The sequence below is a fragment of the Castor canadensis genome, chromosome X, assembly GCF_047511655.1.
Source record: "Castor canadensis chromosome X, mCasCan1.hap1v2, whole genome shotgun sequence".
Taxonomy (NCBI): domain Eukaryota; kingdom Metazoa; phylum Chordata; class Mammalia; order Rodentia; family Castoridae; genus Castor; species Castor canadensis.
The window spans coordinates 112,003,225-112,024,082 of NC_133405.1; the positions used below are offsets into that span (position 1 = coordinate 112,003,225).

The window sequence follows — 20,858 nt, forward strand, 5'->3', positions numbered from 1 at the left end:
TAAAATGAAGTAGATGGAAGACATTGAAAATGCAAAAATATCACTGAAAAAAATAGGCAAAGCTTTCAGCTGGGCACCAGTGGCTTACTCCTGTAATCCTACCTACTCAGGAGGGAGAGATTAGGAGGATCATGGTGCAAAGCCAGCCCCGGGAAATAGTTCCAAGACCTTATCTCAAAAAACCCTTCACACACACACACACAAACACACACACAAAATAGGGCTGGTGGAGTGGCTCAAGGTGAAGGCCCTAAGTTCAAGCTCAAGTACCAAAAAACAATTAAGAAGAAAACTTTCAAAAAAGAAATACATGTTCATGAACTGAAAGACTTAATATTAACATATCCATAATATCCAAATTTATGCACAGATAAAATGCAATCTTCAACTGGTGGAGTGGCTCAAATGGTAGAGCACCTGCTTGGCAAGTGTGAGGCCCTGAGTTCAAGCTCCAGTATCACAAAAAAATGCAATTTCCATCAAAATTTCAATGGCAGCTCTCTACAGAAATAGTAAAAAAAAATCCTAAAATTTTCATGCAATCTCAAAGGACTCTAGATGACCAAAAGATCTCTCAGAACAAAGTAGGAGGTCTCATACATCTTGTTTTGCAAACATATTCCAAATTTACAGCAATCAAAACAGTATGATATTGGCATAAAGTCAGACTTGCAAAACAATGGAATAGAATACAGCCCAGAAATGAATTCTTCTGAATGTAGTCAAATGACTTTCAATAAGAATGATGAGGTTACATAATGAAAAAAAGATAGTTTCCTCAACAAATACTTCTGAAAAACTGGATATCACCAAGTAAAGGAAAATTGCATTCTTATCTCATAATATATAAAATTAAAGCATATGAATTAAAGACTGAAACAGGAGATCTGAAAATAAAAGTGCTTGGAAGAAACTAGAGGAAAAATGCTTCATGACAATGGCTTTGTCAAGGATTATTTTTCTATCTCATTTGTTTTTTCAGAAAGTAATGGATCTCATGATGATATTTTTGTATATGTATACAATATGCTTCAAGGATATTTACCCTCACATCACACTCTGTGGTTCCCCTCCAAAGTCCCTATAGTTCTCCCCTCCTCCAAAAGAAAAAAAATAGTAAATAGCTCCAGGTGTATGTTCATGTTTTCTCATTGGTTTGATTGTTTTTAGGTTTAAATTCCACATATGAGAGAAAAAATGTGTTATTTACTTTTCTGAATCTGGCATAATTTCTTAACATGATGAACTATTGTCCCATCTATTTTCCTACCAATGACATAACTTCATTCTTCTTTAATGCTAAATAATACTCTATTGTGTATATGTACCATATTCTTTATCCATTCACCTGTTGATGGGTACCTAGTAGATTCCATGGTTTGGCTATTATGAATAGTGCTGCAATAAACACGGGTGTGCAGGTGTCTTTGTTGCATGCTAACTTACATTCATTTCTATATATGCCAAGGAGTGATGAAGCAGTATCATAAAATAGTTCTACTATTAGCTTCCTGAAGAATCTCTGTACCAATTTCCATAGTGGCTGTATTAATTTATATTCACAGTAACAGTCTATAAGAGTTCTCTCCCCTCACACATCCTAGCAAGCAGTGAGTTATATTTGTGTCCGTCATGTCAGCAATTCTGAGATGGAATCACAATATAGGTTTGATTTGTGTTTTCTTTATGGCTAAGGTTGTTGGACATTTTTTCATGTATACATTTGTCATTTGTACTTCTTTCCATTAGAAAGGTTTGATTAAGAAGTCTCTTTGAATGAACTAGGAAGTGCAAAAGGGCCCTTTTACTGATGTCTGGTAGCTGCATGTAGATCTTCCATCTTTTTATTGTACAGTACCCTCTGGTGCATGAGTATGGATCTTTGGATCTTTCTGTGACTTCCCTTTTACTCTTGCTTGCAGTCCTGATTAGAAAGAGGAGCAGAGGGAGAAGCTCTCCCTTCTGTACCATTTTGCTCAGTGTTGTGTAGTGAGGTTTGCTGCTGCTTGTATAAATCTAAAGTTTATTATTTCTGATTTTCCTCTGATTTCTAACTCTATGTTTACTGTTACATCTCTCTGAGCTACAAATCTTATGGTTTTGTTTCAGATTCATGAAAACCCAAGAAAGTGTGGGGAATCTGCAAAATATAATCTTGAATACTTTTCCAATGATTTCTTAAATATGACATGAAAAGCACAGGCAAGCAAAGCAAATCTAAGTCCCTTGGACAACACCAAACAGAAAATCTTTTGCCCATTGAAATAAACAATTAGGAGCATGAAAAGGCTCTAAACAATATATCTGGAGTTAATATCAAGAATAAATAAAAGAACTCTCTATTTGATAACAAAAAATCTAATTATAAAATGGGTTATGACTCCAATTGACATTTCTATATAAATCATAAACATATGAAAAGTTCAAAAACACTAATAATCAGAAAAAAACTTCAGAACCACAAGTTATCAATTGATACTTATCAAGATGAATAATACTAAATGAAAATAGAATATATTTCATTGGTAGAGAACTTTAACCCTTTTGTACTGTTGTTGGAAGAGTAAAATGGTGCAGCTCCTATGGAAAATTAAAAATAGATTGACCATATGGTCCAGCAATCTTATTTCTGGTCATATATCCAACAGAAATGAAAAGAGTGTCCCAGAGATATTTGCACACCCATGCACATTATATCTTTATTCATAAGAGCCAAGAGGTACATGTATCCTATAAGTCTATGTATGGATGACTGGACAAATTAAATGTAGTATACAAATAAAATGGAATATTATTCAGCTGTATGAAAGAAGAAAATGCTGTCATACACCACAAGACTGATCATCATTGACAACATTATGCCAAGTGAAATAAGCTACTCATAGAAAGACAAATACTGAATGATTCCACTTAAAGTAGACATCTAAAGTAATCAAATACAAAGAACTAGAAAATACATTGGTGGCTACCAGAAACTTGGGAGAGAGGCAGTGAGGATGTATTTGTTCTGTGGGTATAGAGTTTCAGTCATGCAGGATGGCGCATGATATGGGAGTTTGGGGGATGTACATGCTGTTGACAATATTGTACTATAATTAAAATTTTAAGTATATGTTATATGTGCACAGATTGAGCAAAATTTTTAAAGTAAAATGTCTTGTGTGGATAAGGCAATTACAGATAACTAATAAAAACTCTTCCTTTGATTCCAATCAGCTAAATGAGTACACATGGGTCTTAGCAGTTGAAGTAAAACTCAAAGGAAAATATCTGTGTCCTAAGAGAACAGGATAAAAATGTTGTTTAATCATGTTAAATGCAATATTAAGGAAATACATTTATCCAAATCAAGCTGAAGACAAAAAGCAAATAATTAAAATGGGACTTCCACCAAGAACCTTAATACAGACTAAAAGTTCAACTGTGTGGGTGCTGAAGAATTAGATCTGGCTGCTTAAGTCTACCTACTACTCCAAGGGAGCAGATGTAATTGTTTAACACTAATTTTTAATCTTTATACTATAAAATAACACACTGTTAATGGGAAAAATCCTGGAGTTATTTAGGAATTAGCTTAAAAAGAAAAAAACGTAATTGGAGTTAAATATGATGATAGAATGCATTGTCATGCAGCAAGTACTCTGTAGAGAGATTCTTATGAAATCACGGAACATGAATAACTAGGTAGTTTAATAACAATAGGTGAAATTCCATGAGCATTTTCTGTGGATCTGGCATTATATTAACCCTCACTTGTCTTATTTAGTTATGTAGACTACTCACCTGTCCCATTCACAGATGAAGAATTTGAGAACTAAAGAAATAAAGTAGCTTCTGGAAGTTTATTCATCCAGGTAACACAACAGGAGATTTTGAATCCCAAATGTCTGATTCTAGAAGGCATGGATATTGAAATTACACAGAGAATTTATGAATTTGGACATTTGCAGTAGAATGGATGGAACTGGGGATCATTATGTTGAGGGAGATAAACTGAGCTCAAAAAGCAAAATGTCTCATGTTTTCACTCATTTCTGGGATGTAGACCTAAGAATAATAATGGGGCATTAATGTAAAAAAGGGGGCTCATTTGGAGTAGGAAGCAGTGGGAAGGAGAAGGGGAAAGGAAAGAATACTGAGAGGGTAAAGAGGATTGAAATTCATTACACACATACATATATATACATATACATATATATATATGCACACATATGACATATGACGAAAACATAAGAAAACTCAACTCATGAAAACACTGTTTGAAAAGAGGGAAGAATAGTTAGGAGAGGTCTGGGAATACAGTGGAGGGGATGAGTTTGTTCAAAATACATTGTGCATGTATATATCTGTGGAATTATCACAATGAAAGCCACTCATTACTTTATGCTAATTCAAAAAATAAGATCACATTTAAAACAAAATAAATAAACTTGGGCATATTACTTAACTTCTCTGTGACTTATTTTTCTTATCTGTCAAATAGGAATAAATCCACTATCTATTCACAATGCTAGTATAAGGAATCATAGGAAAATATATGTTACATGATAGGAATATAGTAAGTACTTAATAAATAGTGACTTATTTGTGTTTCTAGATAAGATCAAGCAGCACAAAATATTAAAGCATTTCCAAAGACCTTTGGCATTAAGTTAGCAAAAACTGAAAAGGCTTTCCTGAAGCCATAAATAAATGTAATGATTTCTTGAAAATAATGAACCCTGATAAGCTAATTACAAGTACAACAAAACAAAATTGATATTATATCAGACTGTCAGAAATTAGTGAAAATATTGAGGAAAAAATAAATTGTTTCTAAACTATACATAATAAATTTAAACATAGGTTTTTTCATACATATCTTAGCTCCTGGTATATAAATGATTCTGTTTATTTAGAAAAATGACAGATTAAAACTTGTAAACTTCTTTTCTTTTCTTAGGCACACTGCCTTAAATTTCTGACATTGCAAATAATAACCCTTTTGGTGTCAACTGATTTGAATAATAAATGTGAATTACTTTTCTTAATAAAATTTACTATGTCCTTAGAGTTATGTATCTACATTGACTAACAATAAAAATTGTTAGGTCCTTAAAGGTGCATATTTACATTGACCAAAAATAATTGAAATTTAAAAAGTTTTTTTGCAGCTTTGAAATCCAGATTCAGTTTATCTATAATATGAATATTTCCATGTAGAGAACAAAGAGACCTATGTCTTTTTAGGTGAAATAAGATAAAAGGAATAGTCACTATATTTTAGCATGGTCCATGATTTCTGCCTCAGAAAAAGTAATAGCAAGGAGTGTGTAACACACTCCCACCCTTTAGTGAAACATTTCTTGTGTTCTCTTTACAGAAAGTAGTCTGAATCAGAATCTTTCATCACCCCCCCTTTTTTTTTCTTTCATCACTAAGAAGGCAGCTATGAAGTTCAAAATTGTTTTTGAGTATTAAAGCTTCCCACCTATAGGTGGAGACACTTATGAAATACTGATACCAGCCAAATGTTGCTTTTCATGGATTGTATTCAAGAGAAAGACTCTGCAAAAGGTCCTTACATGAGTTGGTAAATCTGAAATTTTTACCTCATGATTTAAAGGAATCAAAGGGATAAATTTATAGACTGGTAGCAATATGGAAAAATAATCCCCGAGACTCAGAGATATTCAGCGTTTCTGGATGATTAAAGAAAATAAAGATGAATAAAACCTAAATATGAGTAGACTTTTTGAAAAGACTGTGAAGCTCACTTTACTTTTTTATCAGAAAAGGAAAACTTTAATACATAAAAATGAAAACAAATGAGTTTTAAAACTTTTTAGCATAATAAAACAAGAAAATAGTATACTAACTGTTAAAATATAATACTGTTTTTGTGGTTTTAAAGGGCTACATTAAGATGACAAACACTTTTTTTCTAGTCAGACAAGTATTTAAATGAAATAATCTGTTAAGCGCTGGTAGTGCAAAACATTTTTTTCTTTGTTAGATTTTAAAAACAAAATGAGATTTCCTGTACAGTAGTTTCCTAGGGCTGCAGTAACAAATTATCAAAAATTAGTTGTCTTAAACAGAGTACACACTGGGTGGCTTAAAGAGAGTACTTGGGATATATGTTTCCTTATTCATTCATTGTTCCAGAGGCTATAATCCTGAGATTAAGATGTACTTAAATTATTGCCTTTGGACAGTTGTGAGGAAGAATTTCTTCCAGGATTCTCCCCTACCTTCTAGTGCTTTTCTGGCATTCTTGGGTGTATTTTGGCTTGTAGAAACATCATCCTCATCTCTGCCTTCATCTTCTTATTGCATTCGCTCCCTGTGTCTTGGTATCCAAATTTATCTGTGTACAAGGAAGCGAATCTATTAGATAAATGCCCATTTAAGGTTACATTCTAAGGAACTAAGGGTTAGTACTCTGAGATATCTTTCTTTGGTGGGGAGGGCACAGTTTAACCATTAATACCTTGCAACATTTAGGGAAAGTAAAAGGGTGTGTGTGCCAGAACATCTATTTACTTCCATATCACATGGATGATTTGAGACAAGAATAGGACAGAAGGGGCCAATTTAGAGAAATTGGTCAGGTTAGACTGGTAATTAATACTTAATCAAGTGCATTACTCTATAGTTCTAAAGGAGATGTTCCTTGCAAAGTAAAGCCGGATTAGGCTCCAAAACTTGATTGCAAAACAACCTGACTGGAGGTTTTGTTACATGCCATTGGTATCTTTAGAGATGTCAAAACAGTTTATGCTGTTACAAGTATAGGGTTGTTCATATGATCCTTATGCTGTTTTTCACAAGGATAAAATAATATGCTGAATTACTATCAGGGAAATTTGTAGTCTAGACAATTCACATTTGGCAAAAATTATATTAAGCTTAGAATAAAGAATCCTTCCTCTTGGTTTATCTTTAAAAAAAACTGCCACAAGTTATGTAACAGTCAAAAGGGACTACAATTTCATTATTTTCATGCTAAAGAGTTCAAAAATGTGAGTTAAAGAGTATTCCCACTGGATAAATGATGACCAGTTGTTCATCTAAATAACTAAACAGATGAATAAAACTAGATATAGCCAAGTAAACTAGTTGACTTTTTAAATAAAATAATGACTTCGTATTGCATTTTAAAATGCATGAAGTGTTCTACAAAATATCAAGAAATTTTCCCTAATGACATCATGTTAATCATATCTGGTGAGTATTAACTACTAATACTCTATATTCCACAGAATGTTAAATGCATCACTTCAAAAATTCAGCACCCAAAAAACTAGATAGCAATTTTTGTCCTCAATGCAGAGAAACTAATGCAGATACTTTAAAGTGACAGAGGCAAATAGGAGAAGGAGACCAGGAACTAGAGAAAAGGTTAGTTTGAGAAGAATTAATTTAGAAGGTAACACACATGTACAGGAAAACAATGCGACTCAACTCCCTGTATAGCTATCTTTCTCTCAACTAGCAAAAACCCTTGGTCCTTTCTATTATTGCTTATACCCTCTTTTCAACAAAATTAGAGATAAGGGCAAAATAGTTTCTGCCTGGTAGTGAGAGGGAGGGGGCATGGTAGATAAGGAAGGGGGTGGGGGAAGGGGGAGAAATGACCCAAACATTGTATGCACATATGAACAAAAGGAAAAACAATCAGCCTATATTAGTATGTCAGGTGGTCAAGTGGTCTATGATATGCTATAACATTACTTCTAAGGAAAAAGAAAGTTTAATTTCCCACATTCCAAGGAAAGGAAAACTACCCAACTCATTTTATGAAGCCAGTATTAAACTCAACCCAAAACCAGACAGACACCTCCAAAAAGGAGAACTATAGGCCAATCTCCTTAATGAACAGCAATCCTAAAATCCTCAATAAAATAATGGCAAACTGAATCTAACAACCTATCAGAAAGATCATTCACCATGACCAAGTTGGCTTCATCCCAGGAACGCAGGGGTGGTTCAACATACACAAATCTATAAATGTAATACAGCACACTAATAGAAGCAAAGACAAAAACCACTTGATCATCTCAGTAGATGCAGAAAAATCCTTAGATAAGATCCAACACCACTTCATGATAAGAGCTCAAAGAAAAGTAGAAATAGAAAGAATGTACCTCAACATTGTAAAGGCTGTATAGGACAAACATATAGCCAACATCATACTTAATGGAGAAAAACTGAAACCATTTCCCCTAAAATCCGGAGTGAGACAAGGGTGCACACTCTCCCCACCCATATTCAACATAGTACTGGAATTCCTAATCAGATCAATTAGGCAAGAAGAACAAATAAAAGGAATACAAATAGGTGAAAAAACTGTCAAAATATCACTATTTGCAGGAGACATGATCCTATATCTTGAAGACCCAAAAAACTCTACCCAAAAAGTCCTAGACACCATAAACAGCTACAGCAAGGTGGCAAGATACAAAATCAATGTACAAAAATCATTAGCTTTTCTATACACCAACAATGAACAAATTGAGAAAGAATATATGGAAACAATTCCATTTACAATAGCCTAAAAAAAATCAAATACCTAGGAGTAAACTTAACAAAAGATGTGAATGATCTCTACAAGAAGAACTATGAACCCCTGAAGAAAGAGATCAAAGAAGACTACAGAAGGTGGAAAGATCTCCCATGCTCATGAATTGCTAGAATCAACATAGTAAAAATGGCCATACTACAAAAAACAATCTACATGTTTAATGAAATTCCCATCAAAATCCCAAGGATATTCATCACAGAGATTGAAAAATCTATCCTAAAGTTCACTTGGAAACACAAGAGACCACGAATAGCCAAGGCAATACTCAGCAAAAAGAGCAATGCTGGAGGTATCACAATACCTTATTTCAAACTATAATATAAATCAATAGCAATAAAAACAGCATGGTACAGGCACAAAAACAGATATGAAGATCAGTGGAACAGAATAGAGAACTTGGATATGAATCCACACAATTATACCCACGTTATTTTTGACAAAGGTGCCAAAGAAATACAATGGAGAAAAGGCAGCCTTTTCAACAACTGTTGCTGAGAAAAGTGGTTATCTGTCTGCAAAAAACTGAAACTAGATTCATGTTTATCACCCTGTACTAGTAGAACTCTAATATCAGACCTGAAACTCTGAAGTTAGTACAGGAAAGAGCAGGGAATACTCTGGAAGCAATAGGTATAGGCAAGGACTTCCTTAATAGAACCCCAGCAGCTCAGCAACTAAGAGAAAGGATGGAAAAATTGGACTACATAAAATTAAAAAGCTTCTGCACAACAAAAGAAATGGTCTCTAGACTGAAGAGACTACCCACAGAGTGGGAGAAAACATTTGCCAGCTATACTTCAGACAAAGGACTGATAGAATATACAGGAAGCTAAAAAAAACTAAATAAACTCTCCCAAAATCAAAGAAACAATAAAGAAATGGGCAACTGAACTAAACAGAACTTTTTCAAAAGAAGTAATTTAAATGGCCAAAAAAACACATGAAAAAATGCTCACCATCTCTGGCCATAAAGGAAATGCAAATCAAAACCACACTAAGATTCCACCTCACTCCTGTTAGAATAGCTATCATCAAAAACACCACCACCAACAGATGTTGGCAAGGATGTGGGGGAAAACAAACCCTTGTACACTGCTGGTGGGAATGCAATCTAGTTCAACCACTCTGGAAAGCAATATGGAGGCTTCTTAAAATCTAAACATAGGTCTGCCATATGATCCAACAATTCCACTTCTAGGGAACATACCCAAAGGAAAGCATCTCAGGTTACTCCATAGGTACCTGCACCCTCATGTTTATTGCAGCGCTATTCACAATAGCCAAGTTATGGAAACAGCCAAGATGCCCCACTACTGAGAATGGATTAAAAAATGTGGTGTTTATACACAATGGAGTTTTACTCAGCCATGAAGAAGAATGAAATCTTATCATTCACAAGTAAATGGATGGAACTGGATCCTGAGCGAGGTTAGCCAGGCTCAGAAGACCAAAAATCATATGTTTTCTGTCATATGAGGACTTTAGATCTAGGGCAAAGGCAGTAATGTTGTTGGACTTGGGTCACACACTAAGGGGAGAGCACATATGGGATGAATGGGGATAAGTAGGAAACCCAAAACTCGAAAGTGGTTGATGTCCCCACTGCAGAGGAGCTAATACATTAACCCTAAAATGACAGAGGCCAATATGTGTAGGTGACTGGAAGTAGTGAAGAGGTCAGGTAGAAATGAATGAATTCAGGTTGTAATACACTTGTGCACGGAAGCAATGCTAGGAATCTCTGTGTAGCTATCCTTATTTCAACTACCAAAAATGCTTTGTCTTTCTTATTATTGGTTATGTTTTCTCTTTAACAAAATTGGAGAAAAGGGCAGAACTGGTTCTGCCTGGAAGCAAGGGGAATAGGAGGAGAGGGAGGGGGCAGGTGGGAGCAATGACCCAAACAACGTATGCACATATGGATATATGAATAAGGAAAAAAAAGGGAAAAATTTCTCACATTCTACTACTAGAAAGAGACTTAGTCTTTGGTGGGTATATAGCCCTGTGAGCAAAATTCAGAATGTGTGCAAATAAAATATTAGAACTCAGTCATATATATGAGTTATTCATTGTATATGGCTACTTTACCCCTATAATACCAATTTTGTAGTCATGACTACTTATAGCCTTCAAGCTTTAAAATGTTTACTCTCTTTCTAGAAAACTAAAGGTTTATCCCTGTTTTGAGGGATTAGGTATGGTACAGTAGTCACCATCCTTTGTAAGTTGGAAATAAAACATTTCTCTCTTGCGAGAAGTGACAAGACAGATCTCTGAGTAACACAAAGTCTCATAGTCCCCACCTTTGCTCTACCTGTGCTTCTCCTTCAATTCAAAGTAGAGGGAATTCAAATGTTGGGTGAAGTAGCCTAGTTCACAGAATATTAATGGATTTGTGGGACTGGGAACATGGCAAGCTAAATTTTGTATCCCACTTAATTCCAACCAGAAATAATTCATTATGGGATATTTCATTCCAACCAAAAGATTCCACTATGGAATAATTAATCAACAGGCAGGTGAACAGTATGATTTATTCTACTTTCCTTCACTATCAGTTTCCACAATGAGTATTTGGCCATGAAAATGAAGATGTAGGTTTTAAATTATTCCTAACACATTAGATTTCCTTGAGCATAGCTGATGTAGTAGTTTCAGTTGCTGCTAAAAGTCCAATCTGTGGGAATCAGATAACATTACTGGGTCTTTGATAAAACATACTCTTGGTTAAGAAGTCCAGCTGGACACCTGGGGATAGGGTGACTATATCAGAACATCTCTTCCTTAGAAAGATTAGCAATTATTTTTTTTTCAAAATACATACATAACATAGAAATGAAATTTATCTTTCTTATTTGACTTCATGTAAAAGCATCACTATACAATAGTTGATGTAATTCTTTATCCATTGACATAGTACACTATTCAACATTATCTTGGACAAAAGGAGACACAGATGGTATAAAAATAGGCTAATGTCCATGGCATTTACTGCTCTTGTTATCATGGTCTTATTACCAAAAACTTGCTTGCCTGAACAAATAGTATAATAGTTGAAATACTCATGACTTAGTTAAAGTCACCTGTTTAGGATGAGAATCTAGATTTTGGAGTGTTGTCCTCCAGGTTGAAGTGCATGCATTGACTGTACTATATGTATTGAACTGGAATCATACAATTAATATGGAGTATGCACTTAACTATCATAATAATGGTATATGCTGATATATGGTGACATGTCTCAGTAAAAGAATAAATATGCTAAGAAACAACACAGTGAAAATACATGTGACCCCACCAGCATTACTTCCAAAAACTACCTGTAAATTTACTGCTTTGCACATTCACAAACTCAAATTGAGACAGAAATTCTGGCTCTTCAGGATAGAGATGAGGGCTAGTGAATATTTCATTGTGGTTAGCCACTGAAGGTTTTATTGTATTGGAAACTATGACTAACACCTGATCATTTGAGGGTTTCCATGCCAATAAATCAGAAGACACAAGAAAGTTTAGTGATTGATCTTGCTAATCATTAGAACCAAATTTGGCTAATATGCATTGGAGACAAGAGGTATTATATTTGAAATCTTGAGAATCTACTATATATCTCTTAGCATTTTTTTCTTACTAAAGGAGAATCAGGAGTTCTACTATATCAAATTTCCTCAATCTACATGGTTTCTACCACCCTACAATCTTTCCAGGTAACTTTTTCCTGGATCTGTTAGTCAGTGTCTCATTTTTTCCTTTTCATAGCTACATTTGTTAAGCAAGTTGTGTGTACTACCTGTGTACGTGACATTTTCCCCTATTATACTTCAACCCACTGTTTTCAACAGGTTTAATTACTTTTGGTTTTTTTAAGACCTGGTCTAACTATGTAACTCAGGAGGGATTTGAACTCATGATGCTCCTGCCTCAGCCTCCCAACTGCTAGTGTAACAGGCATGCAATACCATACCCAGCTCTTAATGCCTTCTTACGGGTGCACATGCTAGAAGTACTTTAGGGTTTCTCTACTTGAAATCTTGAGGTTTTTGGAGCCTTTGGTGCCTTCTTGAAACACCCTGTTTTGGAAAATAAAATCCATAAAAATTTCCTGGAGTTTTCCTTGATCTAAAAATATCAAGAACAGGCACATAAAAGGCATGTCATAAGAAATTAAATAAATGAAAAAATAAAATATGTTATTTGAATAAGTTACCAGTGATGCTATCATTATATGTTCTCACCTAAATTCTTCGCTCTGTATGAAAACATGATTTATCTACATTTAGTTACCAGAATCCTTGCTGGAATCCTTCATATACCTAGGATGCAAAATAATTCAAATGATTTCATGGTGATTTATAAAAGATGCATACATTTGGCCACAAGAATTTATCCATATTGAATTGCTAACTAAGTCAGCAAAGCATTCTAAATATAATTTTAAATGATCTAACACTTCTGATTTTTTTGAACTATAAGACATTTCCTCTGCATTTTTAAGTTTTTAAGCTATAGAATCATTTATACAACTGTAATTAATCATAAAGGACTGGTGTATGGAAAACCATATCATTGTTAAAGTCTGTATATATGTATATATATATGTTTTCATATATATATATGAATATATATATGAAAACATACATACATAATGCCCACTTAAATACCATTTATAATTCCACAGATAACCTTTTCATTCTTTCAAACATGGAACTTTTTTGTGTGTAGAAGATTGTATAAACTCCATACATATTGTAACTTGAATAATACGCACTTAATTTTCTGAGAAGCCATTTAGATCCTTTCTTATTAATAGCAAAGTAGTAAATGAAAATCTCTTTCCACCAGCAGATTGTGGTGTTCCACTTCTCTATTCTACAAATGATGTGTTAACAACCATTTGCTATAAATACCTAAACTAAGAACATGAATATGGTCATATACTGTCTATTCAAGAATGAATATGGAAATCTTTAATGGACTGAAACCACCATAAGAAAGGGACTAGGGTAGAATGAAGAAAATTACAGGAGTTAAACCGATTTGCGTTATAATACGCATATAAATGGAAATGCCATAAGGAAATTCCCTGTGTAGGAATTTATCTCAAACAAGCTAAAATGTTTCACTGTTCTTTTTCTTTTTTCTCTTTTTTCTTCAACAAAATCAGAGAACAGGAGGGCAGAACAAGTCCTGCCCAGGGATGAGGGCTTGCACCAGTGGGAGGGGGGAGGTGACAGGGAAAGAGGGTAGGAGGATGAAAAAATGTGTACACATGCATGTAAATGCAAAAATGATACCTGTTGAAACTATTCCAGAAATTGGAGGAGGAGGGGATAAAGGAGAACAGTGGAGTGGTTTAATTTCAATATGATATATTTGAAACATTTTAAGAACCTTTGTAAATGCCACAGTGTACCCTTACCCAGCACAATAAAGGAAAAAAAGATAAAAGACTTAAACATATTTTCAAAACATGGCCTGGAAACTTTGGGAGGAACAAATTAGGAAGCCACTAAGGCTTCCATTAGCAGTGAGAAAACAACCTTGGGATACTAGTATCCCAAGCAACAAAAAGCAGCCCAGCATGTAACTTATAGTCTAATTGGATCATAGAGATAGAAGAACAATGCATTTCTGAACCAGATCCTATAAAATGATGCATTTTATGGAAATACAATATTAATACTAGGAGAAATTGGTGCTTCCCAAGATGTGGCACTTTAGGTTAATGATAGTCAAAACATATCAAATAACTATCACATTAAGCTATTGGGTCATTTACTTCAGATCACGGATTTGTTAATAAATTCAGATGACTTGTGATTAGCCTCCAGAAGCCACAGGGATTCACTTCATCTAAGAACTCACCTAGAAGCAAATAAAATTAGATACCATAAATGCCAATTTAAGATGGAATGTCACTCAAAATAATATTAGCACAGGCAAAGAACCAAAAAGTATTAAAATTAAAATGAATCTGGGTCCAAGAAATTTTATCTCCAAGTTGTAACTTCACAATGGGCTTCCTTCCAAAATTTTTGGCATGGTCTAATTTTGTAATCAAGAGATTAAGTCAAAATTTATTCAAAAGCTCTTCTAGTACATTTACTGCCCTTTGAACCCTATATTCTGTAATTTAGAATGGAGAACCTTTTCAAGCCACCACATGGTTTAAATTTTCTGCTTTGTATAATACAAATCTAATTCTTTTCTGTTACATAATAATTCCCATTTATTTTATTAAAGGATAGGTGGAAGCCAGATAAGTCAAGACTTTACAAAACAGTTTAGTAATTCTTAAGTATAACTTAAGGATAATGTGGTTAGTAATAATAATAAGTAATGGTACTGAATATTTACTATATGCAAAATTTTATGCAGAATATGATTTAATTCTTAAGGAAAGATTCATTTAAGAAAAGCAACTTGCATATGGTCATATAACAAATGAATGGTCAAGTGAGGTTAGAACATTGATTATTTGAATGCACAAATCACAATCCTAATAGCTCTATTACATATTTGTTATGGACTTGTCAATTATATATTTCACAAAAAAGTATATACAACAAATATTGGTGAGGATGTGGGGAAAAATACTATTACTCATACTAATACTCATATACTATTGGTGGGAATGAAAATTTATACAAACACTATGGAAAATACTATGGAGGCTCCTCAAAAAAGTAAAAATAGAACTGCCATATGATTCAGCAATACCACTCCGAGGGATATAGCTAAAGGAATGTAAATAAGGTTACAATAAAGGCATCTGCATGTTGATTATAACATTATTCATAATAAGTAAGCTATGGAAATAGCCAAGATACTCTACTACTAATGAATGGATTAAGAAAATATGGTATTTATACACAATGGAATTTTATTTAACTATAAAGAAGAATAACATTCTGTTGTTCCCAGGTAAATGGATGGAACTGGTGAACATAATCTTTAGTTAAGTTAACCAGGTTCAGAAAGCCAAAAGCCTCATTTTCCCTCATATGGGGAATATAGACCTAATACAAATACAAGCAATATTATGACAAATAGTTCATGTTAAAGGGAGGTCATATATGAGGGAGACAGGATAAAAGAAGGAAGTTAGAAGGTGAATATGTTTGATGTACTTCTTATACAAGAATAAATATAGAAATTTTAAACCTGTTGAAATCATCATAAGAAAGGGACGAAGGTAGAAAAAAGAAAAATAGAGATGAACCTGTTTATAATACACATATACATGGAAATTTTATGAGGAAACCCCCTGTGTAACTATCTTAAAGAAACAAAAATAGTACTTTTTGTTTTACAAAATCAGAGAACAAGAGGGCAGAAAAGGACATCCTGAATCCCTAGCCCATGGAAAGCCTCCCCACACCAGGCACTGAGAAAATTTGGTGCCATTTCTCACCACTGCCACCTCCAAACCTGCATGTGTGTCAATGAACAGAACAGAGTATCCTTCCCTGCTACCCACTCACCACCTGCTGACCAACCTACTATACCAACTTTACATAACTCCAACCCCCTGCATTCCCTGACACAAGCACCCTACACTATAACAACAGAAATACGCCCAAATGTACACAAGGTCCACAAAACTCACCAGCCCCCACACCACTTACCCACTCACCCACCGCACTTCCCACTTCCCCTTTAAGTGCCACCCTAGACAATTCCCCAAATTTCTATTGCTAGCCTAACAGATGTTAACCCCCCCAACTCCTACTGTTTATAGATATTATCACCAAAGGGTCTTCTATATAAGATGCAAACAACTGGTTGGGTATTGAACCTGTCACTTAGTTATTGCTAAATTACACCTCCAGACCAGGAGCAGGAATAGCACACTAACCTAGCTAACAGCCAAGACAGCCACAACACAAAAATTAAATCAAGGGGAAGAAAAACAGGTGACCAAAACCAACAAATATTCTGATGTCTACAGAATGTTTCTGTCTAACATCTGCACAATACACATTCTTCTCAGCAGCCCGTGGAGCTTTCTCAAAAATTGATCATATCTTAGGGCACAAAGCAAGTCTCAGCAAATATAAGAAAACAGAAATAATCCCCTGCATTCTACCTGATCACAATGCATTAAAACTAGAATTCAACAACACAAACAACAGCTGAATAACACATTACTCAATGATCAGTGGATCATAGATGAAATAAAAAAGGAATAAAAATGTTCCTGGAAGTTAATGATAATAAAAACATGACATACCAGAACCTATGTGGCACAGCAAAGGCAGTCCTAAGAGGAAAGTTTATAACCATGAGTGTGTATATTAAAAGGACAGAAAGATCACAAATAAGTGATATAATACTACATCTCAAACTCTTAGAAAAGCAAGAACAAGCAAAACCCAAATCAAACAGAAGGAGAGAAATAATAAAAATAAGGGCCAAAATTAATGAAATAGACACCCAAAAAAAAAATACAAAGTATTAATGAAACAGAAAGCTGGTTCTTTGAAAAAAATAAACAAGATTGACAAACCTCTGGAAAATCTGGCTTAAATGAGGAAGGAAAAGACCCACAGCAGTAAAATCAGAAACATAAAAGGAGAGATAACCAAACAAGGAAATCCAAGGAATCATAAGAGATTTGAGAACCTATATTCTAATAAATTGAAAATCTTGAAGAAATGGACAAATTTCTAGGTACTTATGACCATCCAAAACTAAACCAAGAGGATATTAACCACTTAAACAGATCTATAACATGAAATGAAATCGATGCATCAATAAAGCATCTCCCAAAAAAGAAAAGTCCAGGATTCTCACCTGAGCTCTACCAGACCTTTAAAGAAGAACTAACACCAACTCTCCTTAAACTATTCCACAAAATAGAAAGGGAAGGAACACTCCCTAACTTATTCTATGAAGCCAGTATTACACTCATCCCACAGTATTGCTACATCCCAGTGTTATTCATCCCACAACCAGACAAAGACATATCCAAAAAGAAGAACTATGGGAAAATCTCCTTAATGAAGATCGATGCAAAAATCCTCAATAAATTAATGGCAAACAGAATCCAACAACATGTCAGAAAGATCATTCAGTGATCAAGTCGGCTTCATCTCAGGGATGCAGGGGTGGTTCAACATATGCAAATGAATAAATGTAATACAGCACATTATTTGAAGTAAAGACAAAACCCACTTGATCATCTCAATAGATGTAGAGAAAGCCTTTGATAAGATTCAACAGTACTTCATGATACAAACTTTAATAAAACTAGGAATAGAAGGAATGTACCTCAGTATTATAAAGGCTATAAATGAAAAACATATAGTCAACATCATACTTAATGGAGAAAACCTGAAACCATTTCCCCTAAAATCAGTAACAAGACAAGGGTGCCCACTCTCCTCACTCCTATTCAACATAGTCCTGGAATTCCTAGCCAGAGCGATAAGGCAGGAAGAAGTAATAAAAGGAACACAAATAGGTAAAGAAACTGTCAAAGTATCCCTATTACAGATGACATGATCCTTAAAGACCCCAAAAAAACTATATCCCAAAACTCCTAGACAACATAAACAGCTTCAGCAATGTAGCAGGATACAAAATCAAATTACAAAAATCAGTAGCCTTTCTATACACTAACAATAAACACATTGAGAAAGAATATATGAAAACAATATACAATAGCCTCAAAAAAATCAAATACCTAGGATTAAACTTAACAAAGGATGTGAATGGGAATTAAGTGGGAAAGGGAAGGAAACCTAAAACTTGAAAGTGTTTGATATATCCACTGTAGAGGAGCTAATAAAGAAATCTTATAGTGACAGAGGTCACTATGGGAAGGTGACTAGGGAGTAGTGAAGAGGTCTGGTACAGATGAAAAAATTCAGATTGTAATACTCATGTGCATGTAAGCAATGCTAGGAATCTCTCTGTATAGCTATATTTATCTCAAGCTAGCAAAAATGCTGTCTTTCTTATTATGTCTTATGTTTTCTCTTCATCAAAATTGGAGAAGAGGGAAGAACATGTTCTGCCTGGAAGTGAGGGCATTGAGCGGGGAGGGAGATGGGTTGGGGGTCAGTGGGGAGTTGGTCCAAACAATGTATACACATAAGAATAAATGAATAAACAACAAAAAAGAGGGCAGGAAAGTTCCTGTCTAGGGGGATGGTACCAGTGGGAAGGGGAAGAGATGTGGAAAGGGTATAAAAGGGTAAATATGCTGCAAATACTATGTACACATATTTGTAAATAGAAAAATGATATCTGTTGAAACTATTCTAGGAATGGGGGGAGAGGGGATAAAAAGAATGATGGAAGGGGAGAGTTCAACTATGAAATATTTGGTATGTATTAAGAATGTAAATGTCACAATGTACCCCCATCAGAACAATAAAAATAAATGCAAATAATGAGAAAAAGTAACAATTTTTAGAACTTGTGTAATTATATGCAATGAAATCTTATCTTGTTTTCTATATAATTTTAATTACCTAAAAATTAAATGTTACATATTTATTTATTAAAAGGTTGTAAAAAGACCACATTATTTTTTCATAATGTCCATTGTCTTTGGATTATATCATAAATTTAAAGGTATGCATATGAAAATCCCAATCTGGTTTTTAGCAATTATTTAAATGACATAATATTTGTATATATTTATGGGGTAAAGTACAATAATTCAATACATGTATTCAAATTATTGTAGTTAAATCAGGGAAATTAACAGTTCTCTTTCTTCCAACATTTATTATTTTTATGCATTGGGGAGCTTTGGAATCCTCCTTTCCAGTTCTGTTTACATATATAATAAATTACTGTAGGCTGCATTTACTCAATTGTGTTGTAGAAAACTAAAACTAATGCCTTCTATCTAACTGTGTTTTGGTACCTGTAATCTAATCTCTCCTTGTTCTCCCTCCCTCCACTCTTCCTAGTCTCTACTCTCCACTTCTGTAAAGTCACTATTCTGCAAATGAGTGAAAATATTCATTATTTGTCTTTCCATGCCTGGAAGATGTCATTTAAAAGTATGTTCAATAGTGGTCTTGAAAATTAACAAATGTTTCTAGATTATAGGATAATAAATTATTAAGAAAAGCTGCATTTATGGAAGAAAAAAGTAAAAAAACATGATTTCATTAAGTACATAATTCATATTATAGAGCTAAAATAATTAAAGTGTTGTATAACAACAAGAGTAATTAATAGTAATATAAATGAAACATTAAGTACCTTAAAATACTCAAAATGCTCAGTCAAACTGATAATTTCGGTTGTATTTCGTTAGTAAAATCTTCCAGGAAAAAAACAAGTTAATATCCAGGTAGCATAGATCAAAATGGAACAATGATGAAGAATACATGCTTCCAGTTTAAGGAAATAATATATTGTTGAGCACATTAACTCTGTTGATGTACTCCTTAGAATTCAATCCAGTTGTTTGGTTTGACTATTATGAGAACATTATTAAGTTACTCAACTTCAATGTGCTTAGGTCCTCATCTGTAAAATAGGGACAATAAGAATACTATTTTGATTATTGTCTGAATTCATACAAACAATTTAAAAAGTGCTGGACCCTATTAGATGAGAGATACTACTATTGTTGCTAGTCTGACAGTAATGCAGGAAAACACAGGATGGCAAAGGAATAATAAACAGAGAAGTGATTCAATAGTTTACCTGATGATGCAAACTCTGTGATGACACAAAATACATTGGAGAGATTTGGTCTGAAATATCAAGGTTTGGAAATCAACGCTTACTTCAGTAGAACCTATGCTCAGTGTCCATCAAATTATTCATTTTTCTTCCTGGAAATAGAGGAAGTTATATTTCCCTGTAATCAGACATTAAGAGATTGTTTTTTTTTGTTTTGTTTTGTTTTTTCATTTTTCTTTTATTATTCATATGTGCATACAAGGCTTGGGTCATTTCTCCCCCCTGCCCCCACCCCCTCCCTTAGCACCCTCTCCACCCCCTCCCGCTCCCCCCCCTCAATACCCAGCAGAAACTATTTTGCCCTTATCTCTAATTTTGTTGTAGAGAGAGTATAAGCAATAATAGGAAGGAACAAGGGGTTTTGCTGGTTGAGATAAGGATAGCTATACAGGGCATTGACTCACATTGATTTCCTGTGCGTGGGTGTTACCTTCTAGGTTAATTCTTTTTGATCTAACCTTTTCTCTAGTTCCTGGTCCCCTTTTCCTATTGGCCTCAGTTGCTTTAAGGTATCTGCTTTAGTTTCTCTGCATTAAGGGCAACAAATGCTAGCTAGTTTTTTAGGTGTCTTACC

The 20,858-nt window shown here is 34.2% G+C and overlaps 1 long non-coding RNA gene across 1 annotated transcript in view; it reads right to left on the minus strand.

Moving 5' to 3' along the window:
• Positions 1-3,782: 3,782 nt before the first annotated feature.
• The window catches only part of LOC141419700 (uncharacterized), a 102,748-nt gene continuing 85,672 nt past the window's right edge, over positions 3,783-20,858 (minus strand). Inside the window, exons 4-6 of the long non-coding RNA XR_012444323.1 lie at positions 20,246-20,376; positions 6,234-6,349; positions 3,783-3,893 (exon numbers count right to left, since the gene is read on the minus strand). This is a non-coding gene — a long non-coding RNA (uncharacterized lncRNA). The remainder of the gene's footprint in view (positions 3,894-6,233; positions 6,350-20,245; positions 20,377-20,858) is intronic.